The sequence below is a fragment of the Notolepis coatsorum genome (genome assembly GCF_963971535.1).
Source record: "Notolepis coatsorum genome assembly, chromosome: 7".
Classification (NCBI taxonomy): Eukaryota; Metazoa; Chordata; class Actinopteri; order Aulopiformes; family Paralepididae; genus Notolepis; species Notolepis coatsorum.
In genome coordinates, this window is record NC_140171.1 from 161,836,846 (window position 1) to 161,851,928 (window position 15,083).

The following is a 15,083-nucleotide window of genomic DNA, read 5'->3' on the forward strand; positions in this document are numbered from 1 at the left end:
AGTGTTTTACAAAGGTGAGAGAGAGAGAGAGAGAGAGAGAGAGAGAGAGAGAGAGAGAGAGAGAGAGAGAGAGAGAGAGAGAGAGAGAGAGAGAGAGAGAGAGAGAGAGAGAGAGAGAGAGAGAGAGAGAGAAAGAGAGAGAGAGAGAGAGAGAGAGAGAGAGCGAGAGCGAGAGGGAGAGACAAACAGACATGATATAGAGACAGACAAATGATCAACCATATATCCTTTGCTATTTTAAGCTTGTTCTGGAAGAAATTACTGTGAGTGTCAACCTTTAGTAAAGTCCTTGTTGTTGTTGTTGTTGTTGTGACGTTTAGCTTTTATCGCAGGCGTATATATATATCATCAAACGATGCACAATAAGTTCATGAACAATAACAAAACACTCCACCCTGGGCCTGATAGCTGCGGTGGTAGCCCTTTAGCTACATTAGCTCCAACAAGTTATCTTCTTAAACTGAGATAAAAATTATTTTGAAAACAAGCTCGCTGCAGAGCCACAGTACGGCCCAAGAGAAACCATTATCTGATTGGGCCACAAGGCTGTCAATCATGCTAGCTGCAGAGCCACAGAACAGCAAAAGAGAAACCATTAGCTGATTGGTGGATTGAATGATTGACAGCCTTGTTATCCATTCAATGGCAATAGTTTAACTGCACAGACCCTGCTTAGATGAAGTTAATAGCCTATTTTGATTGGCTGTTATATATTATTTATTTAAAAATGGGTCAACCTGTGAAGTATTCTGCACGAATAATTACTGCAGGCAATACTGCAGTGCAGGCCTGCTCAGAGCTGTCAATTTTGGCCATTTTTGAAAAAAAAATAATCACTGGCATTTTTTTACAGAGGAAAACATTTATAATAAAAAATAATAATAATAATGAAAAAAAAAATATATATATATATATTTATATATAGGTATATGTAAATTAATAATAATTATGAATTTTGAGTGAATTTATATTTCACGTATTGTCATAGAGAAACCTCCACTGGTATATATATATACATATGTGACTGGGCATGGGGGCGCGGGACTTGTTGAGGTAAGGTCCAATTTTTTTTTTACATATTGTGAAAGTACAGATTCATACCTTAAAAATAAGCCATCACTTGAACATTTTGGTCGGATATTTTGCAAGCTACATCCTATAAATCATGGTGATATCAGTAAACGCATTCAGAGATGAATGGTCTTCGAACTTGTAGAGAGCTTCACACCTGTGATTTAATCAACTACAACCCTACCCAGAATGCATTGTATTCCATGGCCCCCCTCTCTCTGGGGACATTAACACCTTGCATCAGGCTCTTTTGTTATGGCAATGACTCTGTCTTGTGGCAAGTTGTTGTGGCAGTTGAAGTGTAAGTCTAAAAGCCTTGTAAGTCTAAAAGCTAAATTACTGTATTATAAGGAAAGGTTAACCTTCTGTAGTGTGGTAGTGAAAGGTTAACCTTCTGTGGTGTTGTAGTGAAAGGTTAACCTTCTGTAGTGTGGTAGTGAAAGGGTTAACCTTCTGTAGTGTGGTAGTGAAAGGGACCCTGATAATAAACAAGAGACAAATCAAGTTTCAAGATTTTATTATCATTTAAAATAACACGAGAAAAATAGGCATGATAAAAAATAGACATGCTAAAGTCAATGTTCAATGTTCTGATGGCCTCTCCAGATGATCACCGTGGTCTTTTTGAACCGCCGCTGGATATTTTGGCTGGTGGTGCTGGGCATGTTATGTCCTGGGCTTCCTCATCACAGAACTCTCTGATCTTGTGGAACAGATAGTGTTGTCTTGCAGAGTCCAGTCCCGGTGGTGGCAGCACAGGAAGTCCATCTATAGGCGGCAGGACACGGACGTCACGGAGCAGCTGGAATCTGGTTTCAGCGCCATCAATAGACATCTTTGCCACAACCACACCAGGTTCCTTGGAATCAAAGCTGCAATAATAAAGTGAAACGTTAGTACAGGGCACATAACAATATCAATGCATTTGTATCATTTGCCAATGACATTCTTTGCACTAAAGTGTGAATAATTAATTACAGTAAATACACAACACACAGTGACCACACCCACCTAAAGTGCTGGTACTGCTTGATCTGTGGCAGTGGCTTGAAGTGCCCCAGATGTTCCTGCCAGTTGTAGGACTCCACGATTACAGTGCCATCTTCCTTTCCCACTAGCTGTGGTATGTTGACTCCAGCCACTGAGCTGTCCCTTACGACTGCTGCAATCTCATCAAGAGTGTTCACCTTGGTCTTTCTGAAACGCTGCTTGAGAAGCCCAAAGAAACAGTCCGGGGAAAACTTTGTGTGGCCTACAATCAGCAGGTGGAGATTGACACGATGGTGAAGACCATGTAGCGCTCGCCACGCTAAGTACCACAACATGTACTTGTTCTTGTTTTGGCCACTGCAGTTGTCACAGTGAAGGTCAACATCTGTCTCCCCAAGACCATGGTCTTTGAAGAAGTGGTGCAGGTAGCTTATGACGGCGTTGCTACCTTTGCTGGACTCCATCCCCTCATCCACCAAATAGTTGACTTGCCGTGGAATCGCCTCACAGCAAACACAGAATATGCTGCACTTGCGTGGAGCCAAGAAGTACATGGGCCCTGGCTGAAGGGGGTCTGATGGGTAGTGCACCTGCAATAAATGAATAAGGATTTTAGAAAGAAAAAAAGGGAGCAATGCAGTAGTTATAACAATTAAAACATGATGGTTGTGAAAGAGGGCTTGGTATGTAGTCACCTTTTGAGCGTAGTCGAAACTGTAATGCATTGTCATGGGCTTGCTTGCCGGTGGCACATGACCACCCAGAGAAAGACCATCACCGATCTCCTTGGCGGCTTTAAGCATGCCCTTGTAGGCAGCCCGCTCGGATTTTACATGCTCCAGATGTTGTTCCTGCTGCTTCAGCTTTGCAGACTTCTCAGCCTCTGGCAGATTGGCACTTCTGAAAATCTGAAGAAAAAAAAGTTAAGTAAATGATGATTAATATTAATAATAATAAACTGTATTTGTATAACACTTTTCATACAGAAGTTGCAGTTCAAAGTTCATAACACTATGGTGAGGCATGAGACATGGTGTTTACACATTCAAGTGGTTAGGGCTGGGCGATATAACAATAACCATAATTATCGCGATATATTTTAATAATCGATATAGAGAAAAAAATAATATCGATTTTTGTTTTGTTTTGTTAAACCCAGAGACAGTGGACAGGCTTAATTTTTTAATGTTTTAATTAAAAACGAAGGTTCGAACGTCCGTTCGAAGAACCCTGACAAAGTTTGAATCCCAAAAACAGGCTTCGGGGACAGCCTTACCAAACATATTATTTATATTATTCAAATGGGTCTCAAACATGTTCCGTTGTGATGTCACAGTATGATGTCATATTAGAACATTCTAGAACATTTGTGATGTCACAGTATGATGTCATAATAGAACATTCTAGAACATTTGTGATGTTACAGTATGACGTCATAATCGAACATTCTAGAACATTTGTGATGTCACAGTATGATGTCATAATAGAACATTCTAGAACATTTGTGATGTTACAGTATGACGTCATAATCGAACATTCTAGAACATTTGTGTATCTATATATATTCAACAATTCCAGCCCAGAATAAGATCGCAGGGGGCAAGGAGGGTCCCGCGGAGGGGGGCTCAGACAGGAAGTAGCAGCATTAGCTGCACTCCAATGGACAATGTAGTTGATGACGGGGTCCAGTAGAAGAAGAAGAAGAAGGTGAAGAAGAAGAAGAAGAAGAAGAAGAAGAAGAAGAAGAAGAAGAAGAAGAAGAAGATGAAGAAGAAGAAGAAGAAGAAGAAGAAGAAGAAGAAGAAGAAGAAGAAGAAGAAGAAGAAGAAGAAGAAGAAGAAGAAGAAGAAGAAGAAGAAGAGCCCATAAAAATAATTGCGGAGGGCAGTAATACGCCACGATGCGTCTACACTGCCGGAAATTCAAATAAGAAGAAGAAGAAGAAGAAGATCTCATTGTGCATCTTGAAACAGGACTGAACAGTACTGAACAGATAGACTAAACAACATAGATTGAAGCCTGCATTTCTCAACCAAGGTGCCTTGCCTACCGTTTAGCTGTGGAAAGGTGAGTGTCCACAACGGCTAGCTAGCTGTTCTACTTGAATACTGATAAATATTAATATTGAATCAGACAATATTGAATACTGAATGTTAATTCAGGTTGACAGTTGACATCATTTGACAGTTGACAGGGGGCTGGAAAGTTGATTTAATAATAAAAAAAATAATAAAAATCACTCGTGGGGCGGCGTGGCTCAGGGGTAGAGCGGGTCGTCCAATGATCGAACTGTTGGTGGTTCGAATCCCGCTCAAGCCCATGTCCATCCCACTGCCGTTGTGTCCTTGGGCAAGACACTTAACCTACTTGCCTCGTATGAATGTGTATGCATGTGAATGAATGTTGGTGGTGGTCGGAGGGGCCGTAGGCGATGATTATTCGCCACGCTTCCGTGAGTCTGCCTCAGGGCAGCTCTGGCTGCAATTGTAGCTTACCACCACCGGTATGACTGTGTATGAACGAATAATGGACTCTGTAAGCGCTCTGGGGTCACTGGGGTGTCATGAAGAGCGCTATATAAATCCAATCCATTATTATTATTATTATTATTGTTATTGTTATATATCGTATAGCTTACGCTCTGCTCTGTGCTCTATTGGAACATATCCATATCCAGTCTAATACTGAATACATTTCTTCACATGTACACACCCATCCGCCTGGCCACACCCCCATCCGCTCCTCTACATAAGCAGGGATGTGGCCATACTAACAGCTCCTTCCTTATTTTCACCACCGACAAGTGTCTGTATACACCACTTGAGTTTAGTGCCGAAATAGTTGCAAAGGAGCTACGTTGAAGAGAAGGAGCTGCGTTGACATTATATCTTTGTTTTCTCTCACTATTTTCGAGGAAATACAGCGATAATATCTTCGCCACCGGAGTGTCTAGAAGATGATGATCATTCTGACTACCATCGGCGCTTCGTATTAGGGGCTCGCGTCGCTGAGCAATCCCCACCGGCATTACCTCCGGCTCTGCAGTTGGACACTTTGCATGGGAGACGCTCGGCCGTGTGAGGGCTGACGGCCTCTCTGGGCGGGTGATGTTTTTGCGACGCAGGCGCCAGGTGTGTCAGTTGTGGGGGGAACAACTACACAGCTTACGAAGGCCGGCTCCAGGCTGGTATCCTTTTTCGCTGCCACTTAGCGGCGTGGAGGGAGTTCTGGTTTGATGCCCACGTTAACATTAGCTCCTCATTGAGTAAGAGCTTTGTTTTCCTGGGACCGTGATTCCGAATCTGCGGTTCAATTCCCCGGGTCTCTGGACAAACGGATACCCACTGTCGCTGTACTGGCCCTGATTTTCAAAGATGAAAAGCACCCGGTGCGAGTGAGGTGAGCTTGGTGTTTCATTATGAGAATATCTCCATGCTCAAGTCGGCTATAGTCCGCGAGGGACTTGTTGCCGGCACTGCTGTGTCTGGTAAACACCGTTCTGAAGAGGGATGTATGTTGCCTTTTTTCCCTTCTTTCTTCGGATGAGAAGAGGAAAAGACAGCGGCTGTCTGAAGTGTTGGCCTGTATTGCTTTTCTCACGTTGTGCAGTTTTCAGTGGTAGCCACTTAGCATTCTTCTGCGTTAGCTAGTGGTTAGCGATAGCCGGGTTGAGCTAACTCTTAGCCAGTTAGCTGTTAGCTACGACGTTAGCTACCCGTTTTCGCTCGGCTGGGAACGTTAGCTTGATGCTATCAGTTAGCCTAGAGTTAGCTGTTAGCTTGTGCTACAACCATTGGCATTAGCCGTGAGAATAGCAGGCCTTGGCACTCTGACTACGACATCATCTTTGACAGAAGATGTAGTCGGGCCTGCACCATGACCGGCTGCAGGAGGGGGGCGTCTCGCCGGAGCGAGGCTTCGGCCATAGCTTCTTTTTGCCCCTTCGTCAACGTGGAGACCAACCTGTGTTGCAGCCTTTCGCCCTGCGTTCCTTGGTGCAGGTAAGATGTCCATTGGACATTACCCCACTCTTCCTTCCTTCCCCTCCCAAATGTTTTGTTAATAACGATGTCTTTGTCTGCAAAACATTATGTTACTTCACTACATTTGGAGATACGACATGTGCTGTGTGTGAATTGTCTTGGTCGCTTTGTATAGCTTGGGTAGCGTTGGCCAAGGCTTGTGCCTTTCTCTCTACCTAGGAACAGCGTTTTCTTTTACGCGAGTAAAACTGGGTTTTTGTTGTATGATGAAAAGTTGTTGTTCATGTAACGTTAGACAATGTGGCTGAGCCCACAACTGGCTGGGTTACCCTACAATACTGTGCATAGTGGCATGTGATCGAGGGATGAGTCCCTCTCTCAGCTTGTTATTCTTACTTGAGGGTAATGATGACAATAACAAGTGGCAAATTTTTTTCACACATAAGCAGGGCTGTGCCTGTTCAAACAAGGTATTCGGCTGTGCTGGCGTGCATGATTTAAAGCTTACTCTACACATTTGGCGTCGTATCAGGGGTAAGGTGGTGAGGGGTGGGTTTCCCCGGTTTTCCCCTGGGCCCCCCCCCCCCTCCCCTCAAATATGATTTTGTTTACAAAATGTGTGTTGATTCACTATGTTTTTGGGGATACGGTGTAATCCCTCAGCTTCTGCTGGGGTTGTGCTCTTGCTTAGAGAGGCAATTTCTTCTGAATTTTTTTTGGTCTCTGTCATGTGGACTTAGCAAGGCCTGTGACCAGTACTTAAACGAGGACTTATGTCTTCTCTCATCATGAAAAACGGCGTTCCTCTTACAGTAGTGAGAGTGTACTTTTGCCCTTTTTTGTTGTGATGGAGGGTTGTGTGTATCGTTTTCACGTTTAAGATCCACAACTGGGTTAGGTGTTGGCCTACAGAAGTTACATGTGTAAGCTCTTGTACCAGGGCCCTTGGCCCCTCTCTTGGTCTGTGTTTTTTTCTTCCTTTAGGGTAAAGGTGTACAAATTCAGGTGGCAGGTTCGCACATGAGCCTGTGAAGCTGTTACCTTAAACAGGTATACATGCGCTTCATATAGCACGCTATGACTGGTGTCATGGCTGTGCTTTGTCATTGCATCGTATCAGGGGTGAGGGGTCATGAGGGGGTGAACTGATAAACCCTCCCTCCCCTTTTTTCTGATTGGTCAGGGGGTTGGACCTCCTGTCCTTCGGGCTTCCTGTCACACTGTTGGGTCAGCGCGTCACAGGGTAGGGAGAGGGGGGGGGGGAAGGGAGTTCCTTGGTCCCATGCCATATTTGGGCAGGTGGGTCACAGAATTCCTCCCGCCATAGAGTACGTCACTGGGCGCATTTCTATATGTTGTGAGACTTCCATGAGTTATTTTCAGGCTCCATGTTGTGGACCTCTGTTATTGTCAAGATGAGTTATGCGGTGCGTGAGAACTTAAAAAGAAGTTCTGCTCTGCGCTCTGTTGCATATGTCCTGAGCTTGGTCACGTAGCTCAATGTTACATATATCTTTTCAATTATTACTCACGTGGGAAGTCTCTCTGGGGGTTCCCTGTCTCCTCTCTTTTATACAGGGCAGGGTTGACAGGGGTGTTTTCCCTCAGACGCGTCAGACGCGTCATATGGGACCCATATCTGTGGCTTGGCCAGCTTCCTGCCGCTCTCCCAGGCGGCTTGGAGGCAACGTTATCTGGGTTCTTGTTAGAATTACCATTGATATGTTTTGGGTCTCGATGTGTACATAGTGCTGGCCCTGGGTGCTTCTGTGTGGAACCATGCATGGGCTTGCGCGCCTTGGTTGCTCATCATTGAAACAGCGTTTTTATGGGGCAACTAGGATGGAGTTTGTCTCTTCCGAGCGCCAGTGTACTGGGTTAGTCTCTATGAATTCTCGTTCATCTCTGGGGGGAGATAACGGAATAGATCAAAGCATTGGCGGAGGGGTCTCACGCTTTTGTGGTGGGCCACCGGGTGCGGTGCTTTATGTTCTGACCATCTTGGTGGCGCCCTCTGTGATGTTTTGGATCGACACGCGTACCTACCCCCCTCTTAGGACTGGGGATGGTGGCGTGATTAGGACACGGGACTGGTTCTGGTCACGCTGGACCAGGTCAGTTAACTCGTTTTCCACCGGGGCGCAGTTCTGCTGTTCTGGTAGCGTGAATATTAAAGGCAACCAACTTGTGTTCAGCTTTTCGTTCAGCGTTTCTCTGATTGGCCACACGGCCACGTGACCGCGCTGCCGCGCGACGTGACCGCGCTGCCGCACGGCAGAGTTGCGCCGCCCGCGGCAGCGGCCGTCTTCCGTTGTAGAATTGTTTACATCAGGGTGAACGCTATTGTATTCGCAAATATGAGAGCCAGCAATACGCAGCTCCAGTTAACCTAATTTATACCGTAATGAATCATTAAAAAAATATACCGTTAACTGGAATATGTTGTTTCTTTACACATATGTTGGGATTATGTAATTGGTTTGTCATGACAAAACAATAGAAATCGCTACTTTACATCAGGGTGAACGCTGTTAGTAACGCTGCCACCACCCACTTCAATGACAGAGCTCTCATATTTGCGAATGCATAAACTATATCTTAAATTATGGCTATGTGTCTAATATGGCTGTCGCGACAGCCATATTAGACACATAGCCATAATTTAAGATATAGTTTATGCATTCGCAAAATATGAGAGCTCTGTCATTGAAGAGCTTCTACAACGGAGCATGGCCACTGCTGCTGGAGCTGGACTGAGTCAAGCCGGCGGCGGCGCACGGAAGCCGGGGACAAACCACCACATCGCCCCGCTGGCGCTTCAGCAGCCTCCACGGATGTAGAGTACAGTGAGGAGTGAATCTGATCAGAGAAAAGCTGAACAGTTATTTATTCTAGTACATGATGTCACAGTATGATGTCATAATCAAACATTCTAGAACATTTGTGTATCTATTCAACAATTCTCTCAGAAGATCTCATTGTGCATCTTGAAACAGTACTGACCAGTACTGAACAGATGGACTAAACAACATAGATTGAAGCCTGCATTTCATTATCACTGGAGATACATTTCTCACTCACCATTGTATTTTATATGAAAATAATTGTAAGTAGGTGAATTCTACACATCTGATAACGCCATCTGACAATATCATAATGATGTGTTTTTTATATTATATCCACAATCATTCATCTAAAAAATTGTATGGGCGTAAATACATGTTAAGATATTCAAAATCGTCACAGCAGTATAGTTTGTTTATACTTCAGAAGTGATGTACAGTGACGAGTGAATCTGGTAGTTGGTTGTTAAAAACGTGAAATAACATAATAACGTTACAGTTTCTAGTTCAGTCAGCAGCCTCGCGAAATAACATTATACATTATGCTCCGCGAAATAACATTATACATTATGCTCCGCGCTTCAATTATACATTATGCTCCGCGCTTCATTCATTCATTTCATAATCAGTCAGCAGCCTGCGTCCTCCACTGATGTTATGACGTTACAAACGCGACAAACGCGAAATAACATTATACATTATGCTCCGTGCTTCATTCATTCATTTCATAATCAGTCCGCAGCCTGCGTCCTCCGCTTCCTTCACTGATGGATTTCATTTGGGACGGCTGCCGCTTGCCTGCCGCGTTCGCGGCAAAAGGGGGCGGGGGGTCGCGGCCAATCAGAGAAAAGCTGAACACAAGTTGGTTGCCTTTAATATTCACGCGTTCTGGTACCCTGAAGGACTTGTGCTTTTTCGGGGGGAAAATGGCGGGTTGGCCCGGGCGTTGCAGGGGTTGATGTTATGGAGGTGTTCGTGGTTATGTCACTGCGTGTTGTCCTTCACTATTGCTTGGTCCATATTGTGTTGTACCTTGCGCTGTGCTAAAGGAGCCTGGTCCTTCTCCATTCTTTTTTGGCCCCTCTCTTCTCCTGCTTGGCGGGGCTGGGAGGGGGCTGTCGAGGTGGTTCTTGTACCCCTCTGGCATCCGTGTGTACGTCCCGGTCAGCCGGGGCCCAGGTCCGGACTCGTTCTTGTCGACCTGTTGGCCTGGGTTAACCCCTTCTTGAGAACTGAAACACTTGTACTGCTGTATAGCCGGTGTATACCCGCAGTTGTGTTTTGGAGTTTTTTCTTGGGGGGGTTATAGGAACAACCACCTCCTGTTAGGTCGTGGTTGGTTTCCAGGTGTGTTGGTAGCGGAGTCGTCTCTCGGGTTAGGCCAGGCTTGACCCCGTCTGCCTGCAAGTGTGCCCCCGCACCCTTCATGACGTCTGCCAATCGTGTCAGCCTTCTCTGCCTCTGCCCCTCTAGAGGGTCAGGTTTTTTTTGTGGAGGCTGCGACATGGTGCACAGCATACCGAACGCCCCTTCCGCCGGGATGCTGTTTTCAGCAGACCCCTTAGGCGCCTGTCTAGTCCGCAGTGCTCCAGGCTCAGGTAGAGTCCTTTTGACCTGTTGCCTGGATTGAGGGATCAACCTCTTTGGGGGTTGTCCCCCCGGTGCGCTGCCTGGTCCCGCTGTCGGGGTGTAGCCTCTTTGAGTGCTTCAGGGCGGCGTGCTGTAGGGGGGAAGGGCCTGCTCTTGGATGGGTCCTGTTTGATACGCTGGCGATGTGGGGGGTGGTGTCACTAGTGACTGCCTGGTGGGGTCTCGATGCTGCGGTGTCGTTGGCCTCACCAGGCCCCCTTTTTCCGGGGGGTCCTGTCCCTTCCTAGGGCTGGGTCCTCCTTTGCGCTCCGCTGCTAGGGCCTTGCCACGGAGTTGGGTTCTTGACCTTGACCCTGTGATATTAGGGATTGTAACAGGTTTTTTTTCTTCCCGTTTGTTCCCTAGTGGCATGTGGGTTGTGCGCCTGTGTAGTCGTGGGTTCTTCTGTGGGAAGGTAAGTCCCACGATCTGCTCACCCTGTGTGTTTGATTAGCTAAACCCTCTTCGCACAGTCGGATCCAATTCCCTCCCGTCCTCCACTAGGGGGGTCCGGGGGCACGGGTTCTGATGGTTGTGGGGCGCCTCAGCGGGTACATTTGTCCAGCTTCCGCTCTGCTCAGCTCCTGTGTTCCAATAGAGCGCAGAGCGTAAGCTATACGATATATAACATACGGTTATCCTATAACCATAGTTATGAGTATAGCGAGCGCTCTGCACTGACTCACTGAGGAGCCCGTGGTCGTCGCCTTCGGTGGTGAAAGACTTGGGAAGGAGCTGTTAGTATGGCCACATCCCCGCTTATGTAGAGGAGCGGATGGGGGTGTGGCCAGGCGGATGGGTGTGTACATGTGAAGAAATGTATTCAGTATTAGACTGGATATGGATATGTTCCAATAGAGCGCAGAACGCTCGCTATACTCATATAACTATGGTTATAGGATAACCGTATGTTCCACCCGTGGAATATTTTCGCCTAAAATATATACCTAGGTAAATGGAATATTGCTCCACTTCTACAATGTACATTTGCATATTCTTGGTATCTAGGTACATCTATGGACCTCAGGGAATGTATTCACAGTGTCAGAAATATTGTGTATATTACTAGGCTTGCTTAAATTGTGATGAAACAAAGGAGAATATGAATTATGATTTTTCTTTGAATCTTTGACAGTGAATAACACCATGATAATAATGCCCAAACTTAGAAGACTGCCACTGATCTTGTTCAGTACCTTCTTGAGATCATGTGTACAAAAGATCTAAGGAAATTAATAAAGGGAAGATGAATAAACAGAAGGTTCTGTAGATACAGTACTGAATTCTCCCATCCGGACCAATGCAATTTTAAATATTATTATAGAATATAGAATATGATGCTTATAAATTACTTTATTATAGCCAAATTGCACATTTATATATATATATATATATACATATATTATCTTTCAAATGCCAGAGTTCAATTTGGATTTAGTATCACCAGGCGTGCATAATAACAGATAATGATATCTACTGTAATTTACTGTACCTTTTTATTTTCACCACAGTGCAACCATTTTGAAACAAATTTCAGATCTAATTGTTGCTACAACAATAGGGAGGAGAAACTAACTGCGTTTCAATATTTGTCAAAAATGTTACCTTTTGTGGCTTATTATCCCGAATAATAACAGTTATTGAAATAATTCATTCAGAACGCTGAACTTTGAACCTCCACAGTATCTGACAGGAAGTGTAGTTCGGAATAATTCCAACGCTGATCCACAGCTATGCATCCCCTCGACAAAATGGCAGCAAAAAAACTACAATTCCCATGATTCAAATTTTCCAAAATGGTCACCGTCTTGTAATAGACTTCAGCCAATCGAGAAGTTAAAACTATCTAATGGCACTTTTAACCTGTTGCTAAACTAACGTATTGATGATAATATACATTCGACATGCTTTTGTGACATGTTAGTGATGTTAATACTTGAAAACATTTGATAAAAAAATCGCTAAAAATATGCAACACTCTGAAAAATATTGATTTATGACCATATGCCATTTTTGGGTCGGTACCGACCCCGTCGGGTGGAACAGGTTAGGTTAATCACTTTATTCAAATTGAGGATTTAGTTTGAGGATAAAAAATTTAAATCCCCAAAACAGGCTTCGTGGACAGCCTTACCAAACATATTATTTATATTATTCAAATGGTCCTCAAACATGTTCCGTTGTGATGTCACAGTATGATGTCATAATAGCACTTTCTAGAACATTTGTGATGTCACAGTATGATGTCATAATAGCACATTCTAGAACATTTGTGATGTCACAGTATGATGTCATAATAGAACATTCAAGAACATTTGTGTTCTATATATTCAACAATTCTCTCAGGGGTAGTTACTGGTATGGCAGAGGCTAAGGGTAAAACAGCGATGGTGAAGATGATTGTTAGGATAGCGGTTCAACATCTGGGAATGGAAGGTCTGGACTGGGAGGAGGTGGTTAGCGAATTGGCTGAGGGGGCTGAGAGGGACAAAGCAGCCCAGAATAAGATCGCAGGGGGCAAGGAGGGTCCCGCGGAGGGGGGCTCAGACAGGAAGTAGCAGCATTAGCTGCACTCCAATGGACAATGTAGTTGATGACGGGGTCCAGTAGAAGAAGAAGAAGAAGAAGAAGAAGAAGAAGAAGAAGAAGAAGAAGAAGAAGAAGAAGAAGAAGAAGAAGAAGAAGAAGAAGAAGAAGAAGAAGAAGAAGAAGAAGAAGAAGAAGAAGAAGAAGAAGAAGAAGAAGAAGAAGAAGAAGAAGAAGAAGAAGAAGAAGAAGAAGAAGAAGAAGAAGAAGAAGAATTGCGGAGGGCAGTAATACGCCACGATGCGTCTACACTGCCGGAAATTCAAATAAGAAGAAGAAGAAGAAGAAGATCTCATTGTGCATCTTGAAACAGGACTGAACAGGACTGAACAGATAGACTAAACAACATAGATTGAAGCCTGCATTTCTCAACCAAGGTGCCTTGCCTACCGTTTAGCTTTGGAAAGAGACAATATAGAGACAATACAGACCCTCTCCCGTTGGCCGGCGGTGCACAGGCATCACCCACACTGTCACAATTTCCCCGTGCGGAATTGTCTACCAAATGTACATATTCAAAGTAAGCTCACACACAAAATCCTAACTCAATGACTGAAAAAGGAATAGGCTTATTCTTAACAAAATACATTTTTATATTAAAAAAAACTTAAAATATTCTGTAATATTAGAGAGAAAGAAATAAGATGTTTTACTGAAAACTGTACTGAATTATTTACTTTTTGAAGGCTTTTTTAAATCTCCCCTAAGAAGTACACAATTTCAACCCGTCACTAAGGCCATAGTTTAACTCCCAAACTTTAAACACACCTAGCTTTATTTTTATTTTTTGTACGTGTTTTAAGAAGAAACATTTGTATTGTCAAATACAATTCTGAGTCTTACAAGAGTCTTTGGAGCAGAGTGTCTACATAGTTGGAAATAGCAGCAGCATAAAGACTTTCAGGTGATTCCATGATGGTAACTTCAAATTGAAGTTAATCAATGGATTTGAACACAGGCAATGTGGGGATCAGTGCTTATTTTATTTGATAAAAACAAATGTTAATATTTCCAATTGATCAGTATTGGGTTGAAATGGAACATAGCCACATTATATAGGAAACAGATTATTCCTGTGTTCGGTAGGCCTGGGAATGCTGATCCAATGTTGGAAATTAATTTATCAATATCAAATTTAAATACATAATTTGATCAAATGTTTCATACATCTTGAAATTAAATCTAACCAGATTACTCTATGTTAGACAATATCTTGGTCTGACAAATTCCCTTTTTTTTTTTTATCTGATGCCATAATCTCTTCATTCACCAGCCAACTGGATGGTCAGTAATGTAAGTAATGTCAGACTCAATGTTTATTACCATGGAATACATCAAATGAATACATTTCCTAAAGACACTTAAATTAAAAGTCCCACTGAGGATTGTGTTTGATTTGGAACCTAAAATATGTCAATATTTAAGGATTTGGGCTCAATTCTGACCATCCAGTATCTTGTAAGAGAAAGAATATTGAAATAATGAAAGTACAATAAGTACAAATAAAACAAATATATATACAAGTGCAAATACTGCACACATACATAGTGATTGTACAAAGTGTAGCATAATAGTTGTCTTCCTAGATAATTATAAGAGGAAATACCACCTTGTGTTTGATGGATGGGGTGTCTATTCTGATTGGCCAATCGGTTCAAAGCAGTTCTGTATCGTTAAGGGGCTCAGCTTGGCATCACCTTCTGCACTATCTCGCGTACGTGCACGCGTACTGAATAAATTCCACAAATGTACCTCTAATACCAGTATTAGTCTGACCACACCCCTCATCAGCTTACCTTCATAAGCAGGTGTGTGGTCACCTGCTCTCCTCCTTCTCGCTTTCACCACAAGGAAAGTGCCTCGGTAGTACCCCACTTGACGTGTTGTTAGTTGAAAAGAGTTGTGACTGGTTTACATTGTGCTTAACCTTTTCTTCTCTCACTTGTTGTATAAGAAAAGGTTTGGGTCATAATGTATTCCG